Source organism: Microcaecilia unicolor, chromosome 2 (genome assembly GCF_901765095.1).
Source record: "Microcaecilia unicolor chromosome 2, aMicUni1.1, whole genome shotgun sequence".
Classification (NCBI taxonomy): Eukaryota; Metazoa; Chordata; class Amphibia; order Gymnophiona; family Siphonopidae; genus Microcaecilia; species Microcaecilia unicolor.
Window position 1 is genome coordinate 500,886,354 of NC_044032.1, and position 19,902 is coordinate 500,906,255.

A 19,902-nucleotide genomic window follows, 5' to 3' on the forward strand; every position below is an offset into this window, starting at 1 on the left:
AACAAACAATTCTGCAGGAAAAGGATGGGAAGAACTCCAAAAAACCTGGAGAGCACCAGAGACAAGAGAAGCATTTCGAAGGGTAACCCCCCCATCTCACAGAATGCCGGTACCGGCAGCACTCAGCTAGGCCACTGCAAAGGTAGCAGAGCTGGAGAGACTACCTCTGAAAAGGGGAAGCACCCTGCACCCTGACAAAGCAAGGCAAACAAGGTCAGACAAAGAAATACAGTATCTTAAACAAGGAGCTGAACTGTAGAGTACACTTGGACTGCACAGGTCCTATTTGCCGACATCTACCCAGAAAGTCTGATACCACAGGCCCCCAGGAAAAAAATTCCAAACAAGGGCCACCCACCACAGGAAGGAGTGGAGGAGTATTCCAGCGGTCTGTGCAGCGGACCGTGATCCCGGGAACAAGGCCCGACTCCCACTGCAGCTTCCCATGACCCCAACGTCACACAATCCTCCATTACCTCAAAAAACAAAACTTAGAAATTAAGCCCTCAAGGGCCAGAGAAAGTACCTGCAAATAAAGCGTGTATAGCGCCGCGTACAATTAGCAGTGGTAAGGAAAAGCTTAGCAGTAGTAGGGAAAAGGGACCCTGAGTGTCCGCAGGCCAAGAGCCAGAATAAACAAGGAAGCTGAGGGAGGAAACTTACAGCGCTGGAAGAATTGGCTGTGAAAACCACTGACAAAAATAAGGAGACACGGGACCAGAGAAAAAGGCTGTCCAAAACAACAAGAAGCAAAGGCTCCTCTAAACTGGGCAGCAGCGCTAGAAAAATAACCACGCACGAAGCGGGCTAGCTTGAACCTCTCCAAAATTCAAGGAGGACCGAGGAAACAAAACTGCCACAGCCCGGGAAACTGGCGCCACCACATCACCCCTGCAAGAGAAGAACCAAAGGGGAGCCTCAGACAAACCGGGAAGCAAGAAAAAGGCACCCCTGAAAACAAATATCCCGTGCCTGCAGGCACCACCGAAGCGACTCCTAAAAATGGTGGCTGCCTGCAAACAAATGCCCAAAAAGCACCAGCAAAGAGTACAAACCGGAGGGGGGGAGAAGGGCAAACCGGGAAGCAAGATGAAGACGCCCCTATCTGAAAAACAAATATCTCATGCCTGTTGCTACCACACCGTGAATCCATAAAATGGTGGCTACCGGCAAACAAACGTCTGCCAAGCCCACGCTCCCTCTTCGAACCGTGACTGAAGGAGTACAGAAAACCTGCAGAAATAAAAGACTAAATACTCACAGCAGACTTCTCAGTATCTGAGTGGCAGAATAACTGCCTGTCTGAAGATCAAATTTTTTTTTAAATCTGGAAAACAAGGCGCATGAGAAGCACATGCTGAGAGGAAAGGAGGGCAGAGAAGTGGGGGAGGGACCTGGCACCACCAGGTGTACCCCAAAAAGGCAGAATCCAGCTAAGACCCCCAGCTCAACTAAACCTGAGGGAATAGGTTAGAAGCAAGCTCAGACTGCAGCACAGGATATGTCCATCCACCTGCTGTGATAGAGAGAATACTGAGGCTAAGATGGAGACACAGGTCCATATATGGCAAACCTTTGAGGTTCTCTATCTCCACCTGCTGGTAGCGGGACATAACCCACTCATCTCTGGAATGATCTGTGGGACGCTATGGAATAATCAGATTTGTTCGACAAGACCTGACTCTAGTGAAACCATGTTGCCTCAGATCCTGCAATCCATTGGATTCCAAAAGATTTACTATTCTATTTTAAAAGCATAACAGTCTTCATTCTTCAGCTTCCACTTACCACTTCCCCCAAAAATCACCATCTCTCAGCAAACAGCATTTAGTTATCTTGGTCCAAAACTCTGGAATGCATCAGCCTTTCAACTGAAGAATCAACCCTCTCACTTTGTTCAATAAAGCACAAGATTTTTCTTTTCTCAGAGACCTTTGTCCTCAACATTAACAAACTCTAGTCTTTTCAGCTGTTGTCACCTGTTATCTCTATTGATTATTTTAACCTTGTAAGCCACATAGAAGCCTGTTTTAGGTTTTATGTGGTATGTCAAATACTAATAAACACTGTGGAAATTATGGAGGCGTAATAAACCCTTGTTTTTCAAACACCACCTCTCAAGGAACATGACATGAGCCAGAAGGGATCTGGATCTTCCATGACTACCAGGTAGAGAGAGCTGCACTGGAATGGGGACAGATGCAAGTAATCGGGAATCCCACAGGGATGGACATAGGTCTTGCAGGATTCCCACAGAAGCACAGACGGGAGTTCCCTTCCATCCTCAGAACACCATCCCCACTTATACCTCTATACACTCTGGCGGTCTAGTGGCCTCTTCAGGGCAGGAAAGATCCCCATTCTTTCCTGCCCCGCTATTTCCACTTCATTAAAATGGCTGCAGAGACTTCAAGCGACAGCCCTGCAAGACTTCCATGGAAGTCTCGCAAGGCCGTTGCCGCTTTAAGTCTCGGTAGCCATTATATAGAAGCAGCGGCAACAAGTTCAGAAGCAGCAAGGCAGGAAAGAATGGGGATGTTTTCTGCCCCGAAGAGACCACTAAACTACCAGGGTGTTAAAGATACATGCTGGGAAGGCAATATACAATAAATTTTCATTTGTCACTGGGGTGGTTGCCTGCAGAAATTTAGAGAGAGAGAGATGGAGACAAGCATATTGGTTTGGACGGATTCCTAATGGAAAGGTCCACAGACCATTATTAAAATGGACAGGAAAAATCCACTGCTTATTTCTGGGATAAGCAGCATAAAATGTTTTGTACTTTTATGGGATCTTGCCAGGTATTTGTGACCTGGATTGGCCACTGTTGGAAACAGGATACTGGGCTTGATGGACCTTTGGTCTGTCCCAGTATGGCAATACTTATGTACTTATGGTGGGTGGGTGGATTTGATGGATGAATGGAGTCATTCGTGGCTGGGGGGAAAAAAGGTGGACAGAAAAGATTAGTTAAGTAGGTGAGAGGGGTTGTAAAAAAAGGTGGGTAGATGGATAGAGGGAGGGGGCTGGAAAGAAAGATTGGTAAGATAGGAGGGCTGTAAAAAAGATGCAGTGCCGGTGCAGAAAGAGACTAGAAAAAAGTGGTAAGGGGATGTACATGGAGAGGGGAAGGGGAAGGAAAAGGGTGGGGAAGAGCACACGTGATAGAAGGGGATGGGAGGAAAGGGAAAGGGGGACATGCTGCTCATGTACATTTGCCTTTTTGAAAATGTACATCTTTATAAATTTTGTATTTAGCAGAGTCTGGAAGAAAATGCATTTATGTTACTTTTACCAGTATCCTCACTGCTTATAGAATCTGGATTTCTTGTGTGTGTGTGTGTGTGTGTGTGTGTGTGTGTGGGGTGGGGGGGATCAAGGTGTCCGAGCGATGGGGTGTAATGCGGTGTGGCAGGGATGGGTGGGCCAGGAATGGAGGATATTACTTATGGCTGGGATAGGTTAGATTCCAGTTCCCGTGCAACTCTCTACTACCAGGTCCTGCCTAAGGAGTCTCAACCCTTGCATGAGAGGGAGTAGAAGACCCACCAACGAAGTGCACAAGATCCACATATCAGGAGCCACTAAAATCACCAGAAAATGAATGGCTACCTTCTGAAGGACCCTGCCAATTAGAGGCCAAGGTGGGAACATGTAGAGGGGCTCTTGTTGCTGCCACAGCAGAACAAGAGTATCAATGCCAGCTGAACCAAACTCCTTCCTGCAGCCAAAGAGGAGGAAACTTTAGGCATTTTGCTGAAATACCATCAGGTCAAGCACAGCCATCCACCTCCCCAGGGACTGAGCTCCTACTCTCCCAAATCCAAGTCGTTTCAGCTGAGAAAGTCCACCTGCATATGGCCCATCCCTTTGGCATGCACCACCAAAAACACAGCATAAGTACATACGTAATGCCATACTGGGAAAAGACCAAAGGCCCATCAAGCCCAGCATCCTGTCCCCAACAGCGGCCAATCCAGGTCAAGGGCACCTGGCAGCTTCCCAAATGTACATTCTATACATGTTATTCCCGAAATTGTGGATTTTTCCCAAGTCCATTTAGTAGCGGTCTATGGACTTGTCCTTTAGGAAACCGTCCAACCCCTTTTTAAACTCTGCCAAGCTAACTGCCTTCACCACATTCTCCGGCAATGAATTCCAGAGTTTAATTACGCGTTGAGTGAAAAAACATTTTCTCCTATTTGTTTTAAATGTACTACACTGTAGTTCCATCGCATGTCCCCTAGTCCTACTATTTTTGGAAAGCACGAACAGGCGCTTCACATCCACGTTCCACTCCACTCATTATTTTATATACCTCTATCATGTCTCCCCTTAGCCGTCTCTTCTCCAAGCTGAAAAGCCCTAGCCTTCTTAGTCTTTCTTCATAGGGAAGTCATCCCATCCCCACTATCATTTTTGTTGCCCTTCGCTGCAGAATTGGACACAATACTCAAGGTGCGGTCGCACCATGGAACAATACAACAGCATTATAACATCCTCACACCTGTTTTCTATACCTTTCCTAATAATACCCAACATTCTATTCGCTTTCCTAGACACAGCAGCACACTGAGCAGAAGGTTTCAGTGTATTATCAACGACGACACCCAGATCCCTTTCTTGGTCCGTAACTCCTAACGTGGAACCTTGCATGACGTAACTATAATTCGGGTTCTTTTTCCCCACATGAATCACCTTACACTTGCTCACATTAAACGTCATCTGCCATTTAGCCGCCCAGTCTCCCAGTCTCATAAGGTCCTTCTGTTACTCCCATCTGTAAATCATTTATAAATATATTAAAGAGCAGCGGTCCTATCAATGACCCCCTGAGGAACCCCACTAACTACCCTTCTCCATTGTGAATACTGCCCATTTAACCCCACTCTCTGTTTCCTATCCTTCAACCAGTTTTTAATCCACAATAGGACATTACCTCCTATCCCATGACCCTCCAGTTTCCTCTGTAGCCTTTCATGAGGCACCTTGTCAAACGCCTTTTGAAAATCCAGATACACAATATCAACCGGCTCCCCTTTGTCCACATGTTTGTTTACTCCTTCAAAGAATTGAAGTAAATTGGTCAGGCAAGATTTCCCCACGCTAAAGCCGTGCTGACTTGGTCTTAGTAATCCATATCCTTGGATGTGCTCTGTAATTTTGTTTTTAATAACAGCCTCTACCATTTTCCCCAGCACTGAAGTCAGACTCACCGGTCTATAATTTCCCGGATCTCCCCTGGAACCTTTTTTAAAAAATGGGCGTAACATTGGCCACCCTCCAATCTTCCGGTACCACGCTCAATTTTAAGGATAAATTACATATCACTAACAGTAGCTCCGCAAGTTCATTCTTCAGTTCTATCAGTACTCTAGAATGAATACCATCCGGTCCAGGTCATTTGCTACTCTTCAGTTTGCCAAACTGCCCATTACGTCCTCCAGGTTTACTGTGAATTCGTCCACTTGAAATACCATTTCCGACACCAGTAACCCAAATCTTCCTTGGTGAAGACCGAAGCAAAGAATTCATTTAATCTCACCGCTACGTCTTTGTCTTCCTTGATCGCCCCTTTTACCCCTCGGTCATCCAGCGGCCCAACTGATTCTTTTGCCGGCTTCCTGCATTTAATATACCAAAAAAGGTTTTTACTACGTTTTTTTGCCTCTACTGCTATCTTTTTTTCGTAATCCCTCTTGGCTTTCTTTATCTGCACCTTGCATTTGCTTTGACACTCCTTATGCTGCTTTACTGCCCAGATGCACAACTAGCTGCTTCCAATGCCTCCTCAGCACTCCTTGCCTGTTGATATAGGTCACTGAGTTGACACTGTGACAGTACTTGAGCCGCTTTATCGCTCATTACTGGGAGAAAGTACAGTACCAACTGCACCATCCTCATCACTAGAAGGTTGGGGTACCTGGTTGGAATTTGCATGGTACAAGGCCCTGGATGGGCTGACCCAGACCATTAGCTCTGAAGCCTGACAGATTCATATCTATAGTAACCATCATCCAAATCGGGAGGATCTAGAGGAATACCCCTAAGGAAGTGGGTGACAAACACATAGGTAGGAGAAGCTACACCAAAATCCTGGGTGTGTGGGGCCCAAAAGGTTAGAAGCACCGTCTGAAGTGGGCACTATGTGGGCTCTTGCCCAGGGTACCACCTCCAGCATCGCTGCCATGAAACAGAGCAACTGGAGATAGTTGCAGGTCTGAAGGACCTACTGGCACAGAGAGCTCTTTCCTGAGCATCTGCGCCTCTGGGCAAAACATAGAACCCTGCCTCATGTTTGAAATGCACTCCCAGAGAGGACACCAACTGGCTCTTGTCCAAGTTCATTACCTAGCTGAGCTTCTCTAGTAGGTAGATTGCTGCCCTGGAGTTGCCTGAATGAGCAAGCCATCCAAACAGGGATGCACTTTAATGCTCTGCTTCAATAGGTGAACTGCTATCACCACCATAATCCTAAAGAAGGTGTGGACCAAACAGCATCAACTTGAACTGAAAGTAGCGGCAAAGGATACAGAATCATAGGAGTGCCTGTGTGCTTCTCATATCACAATATGCAGATAGGCTTCTGTGAGGTACAGAGAAGTCAATAACTCCCCTGGTCTGACACTATCACTGAGTAACACCAATACAAACTGCTTGAAATAATCTTACTCATACGAAATCAAATTATATACTCTTCACCGTTCATTACCGTAAGCTACTGCCACACTAAAAACAAACAAAAAAATACAACTTGATAACACGTGCTCCTTGGGGTGAACCCTTTTTCTGACTGTTTTTCTATCACTGATTTTTTTTTTTCCTAGAATGCAATTTATTTTTCCCCCTTCATTTACACTTACCAACCTTTTTTCATCAGTTGCATTGCATGGACTTTTCCGTGCATTCCCAGGCTCCTTCCATGTTCCCAATTCCCATTTACTGAGGCCACTGTAACCCTAAACCTACCCTTCACTTTCTCCCTCACTTACATTCAAGTCCTGCCTTATTCTCCTTTGCCCTTACCTGCTCCCTCTTGGAACTTTGGTCTTCTTAACTGTCATTCCTTCAAAACTAAGTCCAGTCTCATTCGGCATCTTTTTACTGCTTATCAGCTTGATGTGCTTTGTCTTACAGAAACATGGCTCTGCGAAGGTGAGGAGGCATACCTCTATCAATGACTTCCCCCGAACTCTGCTGCCTTCCACCTTGCTTGACATTCAAGACGGGGTGGAAGCTTGGTTATGTTTTCCCGTTTCATTTCCTGCTGTTGAAATTTGTCCTTCCCCTCTTCCTTATTTTGAATTTTTGGTTCCCAAAGTTTCTCCACAATCCTCTTCTTTTCTATTGCCCACCTTCTATTTCTACTGTCTGTGATTCATCCATTTCCTCGGTTTCCGCCTTCTCAAGCCCCCCCCCCCCTCTCTATAGTCAGATCACTTCTTTCTTTCCTTTCACTTCTCTCTTCCTTACTGTCTGTGCGGGACCATGCCCCCCCCTCCCGATCCGCTTTCAAGGACCCAGGTTCTTGCACCCCCTTGTTTACTCGCGTTGCTCCGGACTTCTTTTCCCTCCCATTGGATTCCACGGCCTCTATCTGGCACGCAACATTTATCAGCTCAGTTTCCTCGTCTTTCCAATCCACTTCCCTTGGGTTTTGCTTCTGGCCGCAGGCAACCTTGGTTTCATCACCGACTTGTCCTCCTTCGTCATCAAGTTCGTAGAGCAGAGCGTCTGTGGCGTAAGGATCGTTCCCACTTCTCTCCTCATGTGCTTCCATTCTATTAACAGGAATTACCACTCCCAACTTCATAATACTAAGTGTTCATTTTTCTCATCTTATTTCCCACTCCAGGTGCCCTGTTAAGAAACTCTTCCAGGTAGTCTCCCAATTGTCTTCCTCCCCCCCCCCCCCCCCCCAGTCTGTCGCAGCCTGTCCTCCTCCTCTGGCATCCACTCTCACCTTTTTCTCTTCTCAAGTGGCCTCCCTTGAGAACTCTTCCCCTCTTCTGGCCCTCAATCTCTCTCTTCTCCCTACTTTCACTATTCCTTCTCCGACCCAGCTGACCACTCTTCTTTCTTCTATGCACCTTATAACCTGCTCTCTTGATCTTGTCCCTTTAGCTGCCTTAAAATTTTACATCATGGTCTGTCCCCTTTGTTGCTTTGGATGGTGTCACTGAGTCTCTCTTGGTTAGGCTCCCTCCTCTTGGAAAAAAGCTGTAAGTCATTCACTTCCTTAAAAAGCCTTCCCTTGATCCTCATCACACAGAGAACTACAGACCAGTTTCTAATTTGTGCATACTCTCCAAAATCACTGAATGACTTGCTTTTAATCACTTTTAATCAACTAATTACCTGTATCAATGATCTCTCTATTCTGCACCCTCTCCAATCAAGTTTCCATTTCTCTCACAGCACCAAAACCACAAATTGCAGCACTTCTAATTGATCATCATTCTTCCTTGGAAGCGGGTTCTATTTCACTTCTTGTTTCTCTTGATCTTTCTTCTGCTTTCAATTTAATAGATCACTCTTCTTCTTGCAAGGCTTGCAGTTACTGGTTTTTCAGGTACTGTTCTCTCGTTTAACATCTTTTCTCCCGTGGCATTTTCTATCTTCCTCTTCAGTGAAGTTCCACAGGGCGCTATCCTTTCCCCCCTTCTGTAATATTTTTCTTAGTCCCTTGGCTACTCTCATTCAAAGCTTTAATATACGTTTCTTTAGCTATGCTGATGATATCCTCCTGCACTTTCCATCCCCTCCCTTATACCCCGATCTCAATCTTATGCAACTTTGCCTTTCTGCTGTTTCCCCATTCGTTGTGTGACCACTGTCTTGCTCTGAATGCTTCAAAAACTGTTACTTCAAAAACTGCTAGATTACTGGTCACCTTTCTAAACCCTCTTTAGTTCCCTCTCATTGATTCTCTAATTCCCCCAATCGATTCATTTTATCATCTCTGTGTTGTTCTAGACTCTGTGCTCTTCTTTAGTTCTCAGGTCTCCTGGTTCTTTAGCATGGATTCTTTTCTTTATGCCGTCCTCGCTCTACTGCTAAGTTGATGGATGTTTCCCAACTTCACTCCCTGATCCATGTCTACTTAACTTCCCATCTTGATTATTGTAATGTGCATCTTGGTCTCTCTGGTTTTCAGTTACACTATCTTCAAACCCTGCAAAATGCTACAGTGCGTTTTCTTTGTAAAGCCCGTCGTTCTGATTCTGTTTCAGCCTCTTTGCACTTGTTACCTGTAAAATACTATGCTTGGTTCAAAATTATTTGCATTATCCACAAAACTCTCCACTCTGGCACCCCGCTCTTTCTCCCGCTATTATCCCCTATACCCCCGCCTGTCCTCTTCGTTCCCTGAGTGCCCACCGTCGTTGTCCTTCCCTCCTCCAAACAGGGTTCCCATGAATCAACTAGACATTCTGCATTTTTCTTCTTAGCCCCCAAGCTTTGCAACAATTCTCCCCTTCCCCCAATCAAATCCAAACTTTTTCCTCGTTGACCACCTGGCAGCACTGTACAAAGCCAAAACCTTGGATTGCCTGCTGAGTGCACTTCTCTAGTTGAGCGATTTTCTGTTTATACTTTGGCGGTCTTTTCTTATTTTAATTATATTATAGCTCCCATTTTGTGAACTGCTGCGACATTTGTCTAGAAGTGGCAGTATATAAAGCTAACAAACACAGAACTTGGAATTCCTGCAAAATAATCCTCAGCTCAGTGGGGAACACCTACGAGTTTCTTCTGAACTTCTAGTTCTATATCTAGAACAAGAAGCCAGGAAACTGAACATACCAATACCTAGAGGCGAAGACTCTGGACACCACATCAAAATAATCATAGGTTGCCCAAACTATTCTCAGTTATCTGTTTAGAATTGTAGATGGAGCAAAATAAGTAATTTAAATAAATACAAGTGTGTAGTTTCAACGCTCCTTATGGTTGGCTACTATCTAGAGGAGACATGCGGCATGCTCTACATGCAAAGCATCTGCAAACTCTGCCACATTGCAAAATAACTTCTTCAGGTGGAGGCTCATGTAGAACCGATAGGATTGTGTGAAAGAAAGAAGAGTGCCCTGAAAAACCTTTCTTCCAAAAAAAACAAAAAAAAAAAAACACAATAACTCCAGAATTCAAGAATCCCTTCCCGGGGTGCCATGGCACAGGTCCTGGAAATTCTGGACCTTTTGAAGGAGGATTCAACCACCATGTAATGGTGAGGAAGCTGCTGCTTCTCAAACTTGGGAGCCTTCTGGACTCTGTACATCAAAAAAATTATGTCTTGCCTGATAATTTTCTTTACTTTAAGCAGAGACTTGTGGGTTGTGTCCATCTACCAGCAGGTGGAGATAAGATTACCAGACTGAAGTGGTACATGTGACATCATGCTCCTGCCTAGTCAGTATTTGAGTAACAAAGCAGAAGGAAATCCCAGGAAAGGTAAATAACTTTCTCCTCTTTCACAAAACCAATGTCAAAGCATATTGAAGAATACCTAACTTCATAACACAGAAACCAACAGCAGCAACCCCCAAACAAAGCAGAACTGATGAGAAAGGGAGGGCCTCTGGATTCACCAGCTTCACCTAAAGGAAAGAAAATCAGGTAAGACAATATTTCATTCCTTAGCATCAGCAGCAGATGAATCCAGAGACATATGGGATACAAAAAAAAAAAAAAGCATACCTTAAGTAGGGTGGGAACACGAAGAAGCTCTCTAAGAAAACACTGTTGCTTCAAAGGCCACATCTGCGCACACTGCCGTATCCAAACGGTAACATCTGGAAAAGGTGTGCAGCAACGACCACATCGCCGCTCTCAAAATGTCAGATAATGGGATCATCTGGGTCTCTGCCCAAGAGGATGCAACCGCTCTAGTAGAATGCGCCTGAAAATGACTCTGAGCAGGTTTACCCTCCAATAAATAAGCTGAAGCAATAGCTTCCTTGAACCAACAGGTAATTATGGCTATCGACAACGCCCCCTTGCGGGGACCCACCAGAAGAAAACAAATGGTCCAACATTGGTGACCTCTAATTAACACAGAACTCTGAACATCCAAAAGACGAAAGGAAGCAAATTCTCAAAGGTAAGCCTCTTCCCTAAAAGCCAGTAGAAACAATGGCTGATTGAGATGAAAGGACAAAAATCACTTTAGGCAGAAAGGAGGGAATGGTATGTATCGTCACTCACTCCAGAGAAAAACGGAGGAAGGGTTTCCAACAGGATGCCTGGAGCTCGAAAACCCATCGTGGCAATGCAATGGGGAGGAGAAAAGAGTCTTCAGCGTGAGATCCTTTAAAGTAGCCCGGCACAAAGGTTCAAACAGCACTTTAAGGGCCCACAATACCAGATCGAGATTCCATGCTGGACACACAGATCGAAGCGGAGGTTTAAGCCAATTTACTCCTTAAAAATGCACATCGGGTGAGCCACCAAGAAAGAATGCAAAAAGCAGCCCCAATAATATGCCAATGCCGCAACCTGAACCTGTAGGGAACTGTACCACCAAACCACGTGTAAGGCCATCCTGCAGGAATGCTAAAATCTGTGGAAGAGAAGTCTGGCACGGAGACACAGCACTCCGCACACCAAGATTTGAAAATTCACCACACCTGGCCATAAGCAGTCGAGGTAGACCGCTTCTTTGCCTGAAGAAGAGTAGCAATAACCTGTGGAGAATAACCCTTCTTTCTCAGCTTCGCCTGCTCAATAGCCAGGCCTTAAGACCAAAGTGGGAGGGATCTTCAATCTGAATCAGACCTTGAACTAACAGCCCGGGTAGATCTGGCAGAAAAAGAGGATTGTTCACCCGAAATTGAATTAGGTTTGCATACCATGGGCGACGTGGCCAATCCAGAGCCACCATAATCACTTGTCCAGGGTGGAACAGAAATCAATAGAGCACCCAGCCTATCCTGGACTAGGGGGTAGATACATAAAGGAGTACCTCCTTGGGCAAGGCTGACAAGCATCGATCACTTCTGAACCAAACTCCTTCCATCTGCTGAAGAACCGAGGGGCCTTGGTGCTGCTGAGTTGCCATGAGATCCACAACCGGTGACCCCATCGGCACATGATTTGCCAAAAAAAAAAAAGACGACTCCACCAGTTCCCATTCTGCGTGGTCCAAGGCATATCTGCTAAGATAGTCTGCATGAACAGAGATCCCACAATGCATGTTGCCAACAGCAGCTGTAAGTGGGAATCTGCCCACTGAAGGAGAAGGTAAAATTATGTCCTACCTGATAATTTTCTTTCCTTTAGTAGCAGCAGATGAATCCAGGAACTGATGTGTTATTGTTAGCCTGCAATTCTGAAACTCTTCAAGCAGAGGAAATAGCCACCAGGAACACCTTCTTCAACGTGAGACCCTTAACCGAAGATATTTGCAAATGCACTAAGAACCAAATTCAACTTCCAAGGACACGGACGCCGAAGGGGAGGATGAAGATGCAGGGAGCCTCTCAAAAAAACGCACCACATCCGGATGGGCAGCAAGGGAAGCACCAGCCAGATGCCCCCGAAAACAGGCAAGAGCTGCGACCTGCACCCGAAGAGAGTTAAAAGACAGCGCTCTCTGAAAACACTCCTGCAGAAAGGCCAAAATCTGCGAAAGAGAAGCCTTAAAGGGAGACCAGGCACGCACAGCGCACCACGCCTCAAACGTATGCCAAACCCTGGCAGAAGCCAAGGTAGTGGAACGCTTATGAGCCCTAAGCAAGGTGGCAATCACAGAATCTTCATAACCCTTCTTCCTCAACCTCGCTCTCTCAAGAGCCAGGCCGTAAGGCCAAAGCGGGAGACGTCCTCCATCTGAACCGGGCCCTAATGAAGCAGCTCGGGGAAAACCTGGAGTCGAAGAGGGGGCTCGAGAAGTTGCACTAGATCCGCATACCATGGTCGATGTGGCCAGTCTGGAGCTACCATTACCACGAGACCTCAATGAAGCCTGATCCGATGCAGCAGACGTCCGATGAGGGGCCAAGGCGGGAAGACATAAAGAAGACCGACCATTGGCCAAGGCTGTAACAGGGCGTCTAGACCTGCAGACTCTGCCTGCCTCCCACCTTCTGCTGAAGAACTTTCGTACTTTCGAAATTTTGCCTGGTCACTATCAGATCCATAACTGGAGTGCCCCATCACAGACAAATTTGACTGAAGGCCTCCATCGCCAATTCCCACTCCGCTGAATCCAAGTGATGATGGCTGAGAAAGTCTGCTTGCACTTTGCTCTGTCCTGCAATGTGAGCCGCTGAGAGACAAAGCAGATGCGCCTCCGCCCATCGCAGAAGATCGGTCCCTTCCGAAGCCAAGGCCGCACTCTGAGTGCCGCCCCTGGCGATTGATATACGCTACTGCTATGGTGTTATCCAAAATAACTTGAACTGCTTGCCCCTCTAGCAGATCCTGAAACTTTCTGAGAGCCAGACTGACTGCACTCAACTCCAAACGATTGATGGACCACTTTGTGTCCATTAGAGACCACTGGCCCTGCACCACCCGTTGAAGACAATGGGCTCCCCATCCCGAGAGACTGGCATCCGTCACTACAATTATCCAGAAAGGGGATGCCAAAGCCTTCTCCTTGCGAAGGGTGTCAGCACACAGCCACCAGCGCATGCTGTCTCTCACCAACAGAAGCCACGCCAGATAACAATAAAATACCAGTTCCTGGATTAATCTGCTGCTTATGCTAAGGAAGCTGCGATTCGTGTGCCAGATCCAAGCTGCATGTGTCCCTTGCCTATTGATGTACGTCACCATAGTTATGTTGTCAGAAAACACCTGAACTAGGTTACCCTCCACCAGAGGGAGAAATGCCAACAAGGCTAAACAAAGTGCCTGAAGTTCCAGACAATTGATAGGCCACTGTGCCTCCTCCAGGAACCAAAGACTTTGTGTAACCTGTGTTAGACAGCGAGCCAGCCCCCCCCCCCCCCCCTAACTATCATAACAATCATCCACCAAGGAGTTGCCAGCAGGAGACCACGATGCAAATTGGCCTTGCGAAGCCACCACTGCATGCTTTGACAGACTACCAGAGTCCAACAGACCCAGATAAAGCTGAGACACCGAGCACCAGCAGTTCAGAAGTGACTGCTGCGAAGGGCACATATGCGGTGTTGCCCACAGCAGCACGTCCAGAGTCGCTGTCATGTACCCCAGGACCTGAACATAATCCCAAACTCAAGGAAAAGGGCTCCACAGAAGGGCTTGACTCTGCAAGTGTCAAACCAGAATCCCAAGTGCTCCAACACCTGAGTAGGTACAAGGTGGCTCTTGAGAAAATTGATTAACCACCCCAAGGACTGATGTAGCGAAATAACCTGAGAGGTGGTCTGTCTGCAATCTTCCAGATAGGGATGGACCTGAATGCCTTGCTTCCATAAAAAGGCAACTACGACCACCATGACTTTGAAGAAGGTTCAAGACTCTGTGGCCAGGCTGAAGGGTAGAGTTTAAAATTGGAAGTGCCACCTGAGCACTGCAAATCGCTGGAACTTGCGGTTAAGGAGGCCAAATGGGAATGTGGAGTTACGCCTCTGAGGTCTAAGGCTGTGAGGAATTCACCTGGCTGTACAGTTGCAATCACCAAGCATAGTGTTTTCAGAGGAAACGTCAAACTTTCTAAAACTGGTTGACTTTCTTGAGGTCGAGAACTGGTCAGAAGGCGTTCCCATTCTGTTTGGGCACCACAAATAAATGGAATAGCGGCCCAAGTACTGTTCTATTTGAGGGACTGGGACTACCACTCCCATGTCCCTTAACTTGTGAAGCATTCAGCGAATGGCTGCCCTTTTGGAAGAGTTGCAACAAGAGGATTCCAAGAAGAAAAAACAATCTGCAATGGGAGCACAGAATTCTAACTAGTAGCCTTCTTGAATAATGTTGAGGATCCACTTGTCTTTGGTGATCCAGGCCCACTCCTCTAGCAACAGGGACAGCTGTCCCCCAATTGGGCTTGGAGTGGCCCAGCGTCCCATCATTGAGCGGGATGGGCAATGGAGGGGGCCTGGCTATAAGAGGGTGAGCTCCTTTTGTCAGGCTGAAAGAGCTGTGTAGAGGGAAAGCATGACCGTTGAGATAGAGAACGCACCATACCGGCAGGCATCTTGAATACAGTTGTGAGTGGACCCTAAGCACAGATCAGGCTTAGCCTTGTCCTTCGGCAAGCACCAAGACTAGGAATTCCCCAAGACCTTGACTTTTGAGATCCTCCCCAAATAAGTTTGCCCTTGAAAAGCAACTTCATAAGGTGCCGTTTGGACACCAAGTCTGCCGCTCAATGATGGAGCCACAGCAATCCAACTGCTAGTGGCATCTGTTTCACCGAAGCAAATCTAGACAAGTCAGGCCTGTTTCCACATCTGGAAATCGAGCAGGAATTGGGGCCTCGGACCCTGGAAGTTCATCCGCAAATTACTGCACCCAACTGGCAAGCCCACGCAGCGTAGGAACTACAGATAGCCACCTGTAATGAGAGTGCTACCACCTCAAAGGATATCTCTAATCTCCAATCCTGTACATTTTTCAAAGCCACACCTCCCTCAACAGGCAGCGTGGTCTTCTTGACAACAGCTGTCACCAGCTTATCCACTGTAGGGGTACGTAGCTTCTCCAGTTCCACAGGGGCCACGGGGTAAAGTTTGGCCATAGGCTTCACCACCCGTAAGCAGGCTAAGGGAACATCCCATTGGGCAGAAATAATGCCCTGCATCACCTCAAGTATTGAAAAGGACATATACCGGTACTTATTTTGTTTAGTGTGTGCTTATTTTTAGTGCATGCTAAAAACACTCATGCACCTTTGTTGGTACTTCCAGAAAAACTTTATCCATAGACTGCAATGATCTTGGTTGTTAAATATGCAGCTTAGTAGCTAACAGCTGATGGTCGATTAGTCAATACTTTATAGAATAAGATTTAAAATCTTCTTATTCTATAATCAATTGGCAGCCAGTGAAGGTCATAGTAACATAGTAGATGACGGCAGAAAAAGACCTGCACGGTCCATCCAGTCTGCCCAAGAAATGTGCCACTTTTTTGTCCCTTAGCACATGCTCTTAACTACATCCACCTAGAACTCCTACTACTGCATTTTGAGCTACTTGTGATGCTCTGTGTTGGTTTTATCTAATTCCTAACAGACAGTTATACGAAAGGTGAAATCACACTCTGGAATACCAAACTAAAATTCTCCTGGCTCAGCAATACTTTAAGGAGGTCTCAATTTTAAATTTTTTGCTACATTTGTACCACGCGCTTTCCCACTCATGGCAGGCTCAATGCGGCTTACATGGGGCAATGGAGGGTTAAGTGACTTGCCCAGAGTCACAAGGAGCTGCCTGTGCCTGAAGTGGGAATTGAACTCAGTTCCTCAGGACCAAAGTCCAACACCCTAACCACTAAGCCACTCCTCCATTTAAAGAAAAAAATCTCAAACAATTTTTTGTACATGAAATTTCATTGATTTAAACACAAAATCTTAAAGACCTGGTTCACAACAGGGAAAAATCAATTTTCATTTAAAGTTTTAAAAGGGTACACTTCTTCCATCTCTATAGATACAAACAATACTCCTTCCTTACACAATAGTGGATTTTGAGTAAGATGAGCCAATGGAAAGAGGTGACAACCTTTGCAGTGCCCTGGGTAGTCTGCACAGTGAGCCTGGCCTACACCTCAAAGCAAGTCACTTCAATATGACTTGGATAATCTCCCCTTGCTTAACTGAATAGTAAGCGGGCGGGCACACCCTGTCACACTCAAAATCAACGAGGAGGGGGCTGAGGAGAGAGACGGTACACCGTACCCTGCGCCATACCTCCCACCGTCCGATTCCTGCCCTTGACTTCATAAACAAACCATATCGGGCTGGGAGATAGAAACCCATAAAGAAAACTGGACTTTTATGAAAAGTGTATATTCCAAGCGGTCTGATACGTTTAGCTTTTAAAATTATGACAAGAAAAAAATTCAGTAAGAAAAGAAAAAGTGGAATGGTCAGCACATTTTTCTTCTACTTAAATAGTCACCCTACGTCTCTGCTGTGAAACTGAAACCGCTATTCGCCAAACTACTACACTTCCTTGCTTCCCTCCTCCTTCATAGAGGAAGGCACACTAAACTGGCCGTTTGTCATCACTGCAAGTCAGTGTCACCCTCGTGTTTCAAAGACCCGGGAAAAGGATCAGACCGGGGCCTCCTCCACAGCTCAGCAGCATACACGTCCAAAAGTTTACGCGCCTCAATACTTTGGAAGAGAAACGAGCAAATACCCACATTGAACCCCGCATCTTAACACTGCCTCAGGCAGACTCAAGTCTCTCTCTCGACTCCAGGAAAGGCAAAAGGTGAAAGCGCGAACAGGGAACTGACCAGCGCTAGTAAGCCATTCCGACACCCGCACCAGGATATCAAAGGAAAGAAAATAGAGTCATCAGCCTCAGCGTCATGCACTGCAGCCAGGGCACAGCGAGAGGTGAACGAAAGAAGCGCTGAAGGGCGCCATTTATCTACGAGCACAGCATGTACAGACACTGCAAGGCCATCCCTCACCCAGTCCCCCTCCCTCAAGTGTCCGGCCTGTGCTGCATTAGCGGCGCCGACAACCCAGAGGGCAGGACCCTCCTCCCCCCCCCCCCCCCCCCCGGCCAAGTAGTACAACTACACCAGAAAATACCCAGACAGCTCGTGTACGGAGCGGCCAGCGGGGAGGTTTAAAAGCAGGAACAGCAGCGCTTGGCTGGTCTCCCTCCTCCCCTCCGGCATCTTGCCCCTCACGCGCACACAGGCCCGCCTCCCCTTACACACAGAAACACACGGACAGAACGGCGCGAGCGCTACAGGCCGTTACTCACCTACAGCATCTGGCCCTGCTCAGGAGAATGAAAGCGAAGGGCGAGCCGCGGGGGCAGGAGGGAGAGCAGCCACTTGTCTCTGCCACTCCGGCCCGTCCCGCTGCCTTTCCCGACGTGACGACGGAACACTACTCCGGACCCGGCCCCTCCTCTTGCTCCGACTGAGGAGAGGAGGAGGGGGGAAACAGAGCGACACGTTACGTAAATCAGCGCTACTGCTGTAAAATGAAAGAAGAGCCAGCAGCGCCACGGCCGTTCGGAATACTCAGAAAGAGATGTGGGCGTGTTTTCGTAGAACGCAAGGGAGGAGATAGAGGGAGGCGGGAGTCAATGCGCCCCCGTTGCCTGGCAACAAGACTCAGCGCTCTCCACCCGGCGCAGAGGAAGGTCGATAGAGGTGAAGCCGAACGCTTTGGTATCCTTCCGCTCAGACTTCGAGAATTACATCAGACATAGACACGGTCGGCGTTCGGAATCGGCAACTTTAGTTAGTCCGTCAGAGGAGACGACAAGCTAGGGAGAGGGCGGATCGGCGCGTGATGATCATTTTTTAAAATCTATACAACGCTTAGTTAAATTAAACAGCATAAAAGCAGAGCGAGTTCAGACAAGGCGCTAAAACTGATAAACATTTGTCCACTTTGTACTCTTCGCTTCGTTATGCTCCTTTTGTGCTATTGCTGTTCTTGCTTTTTCTCTTCGTCTTCCCGGCGACTATGATGGTCAGCATCGGTGTTTTGGGAAAAGGGAGGAGGCTGAGTGAAAAGTTTCTCCTGGGGATAGTTTTACTTGTTTCTGAAGTTTAAACATTTTGCTTGCCTCATTGGGACTAGAATTTTGACTATAACTATAAATCATCTCATCATCTTCACCCCCTGATCTTATGGGTTTTTTTCCGACATGAAGACGATCATTATATCATATGAAGGAGTAGGTATGGGAAGAAGAAAGTGCATGCCAAATCTTAATAAAATGCTGGGGCTAGGGGAGTAGCTGAAAATGTAGTTTTGCAGGATAGAGTAAAATAACAGTCTTTCGTGAACCTTATTTCGAAATGCAAGCAGAAGTGAGCATCTTTTATCAAGGTTGGTACTCAAGAATACAGTCAATGGTGTGCTGGAGCCCGTTGTTAAAGTTGCCCAGCCACCGCCCACCCCTGGCTACTTTAACAACTAGCTCCCAAAATTTGGGCTCGGCCCCCTCCTGAATTCTCTTTTACTTTGCTGGTGGGGATGCTGAGCCCTGCCAGCCAAGTAAATAGACTGCACCCTGCTCCTTGTTTCCAGCTCTGAGCAGCAGGCTGGGACTTCTTGTGCATGCACTAATGGCCTTTAGTGCCCGCGTTTGTTTCTGATCATTGTGGCCTACGTTTGTATCTGAGACAGTGAAGGGTTGAAGTGACTTGCCCAAGCCCACAATGAGTATCAGTGGGATTTGACTGCTAGTCTCCTTGGTTCACAGTCTGCTGTTTTAACAATTAGGTTACTTTTCCACTCCACTCCCCCCAGCATTCACCCAGTCTCTCTAATACCACCCCTTCCAAACACATTCCACCTCTGCCCCCAACTCTCACCCAGTCTCTCTGTGGCTCATACCTCTAGGCTTCACCCACTTTCTTGCTCTCCTATCACATTGGTCTCCCTCCCCACTCCATCAAGTTCCTCCTCTCATGTTCCTCATTTCCAAGAAATTAGTGAGCCTGGAGCCTTCCACCTATTCCCCTTACCTTGCTGACTGAAGTTGCCCAAGCAACAGCAGATTTCTTGGTTCCCCACCCTGATTCACTCTCCCTAAGCTTCGGCTGTGCAGTGCAGAAAGTTCAGGCTGGTCTCTTAGTTTAAAGTCCCTAAAAACAAAAGTCCCTCAATATAGTATTAAAGACATGCTTCATATTTACTGTATTGTATCAAAAAACTGTTCAAACAGAAAGATAATATTTTTTCTATGGGAGACATCCCAGGCGCCTTAAGTGTATCTGAAACATGTATGATAAGTAATTAAGTAGCTTAAGAAAGGTGAAAAA

At 46.8% G+C, this 19,902-nt stretch overlaps 1 protein-coding gene across 1 annotated transcript in view; it reads right to left on the reverse strand.

The window, feature by feature from the left end:
- Positions 1 to 18,101, reverse strand: part of KIAA0232 (KIAA0232 ortholog) — a 323,689-nt gene extending 305,588 nt beyond the window's left edge. Inside the window, 1 exon segment of the mRNA XM_030192183.1 lies at positions 17,880 to 18,101. The gene's annotated coding sequence lies outside the window, so the exon portion shown is untranslated.
- Between the last annotated feature and the right edge of the window lie 1,801 nt (positions 18,102 to 19,902).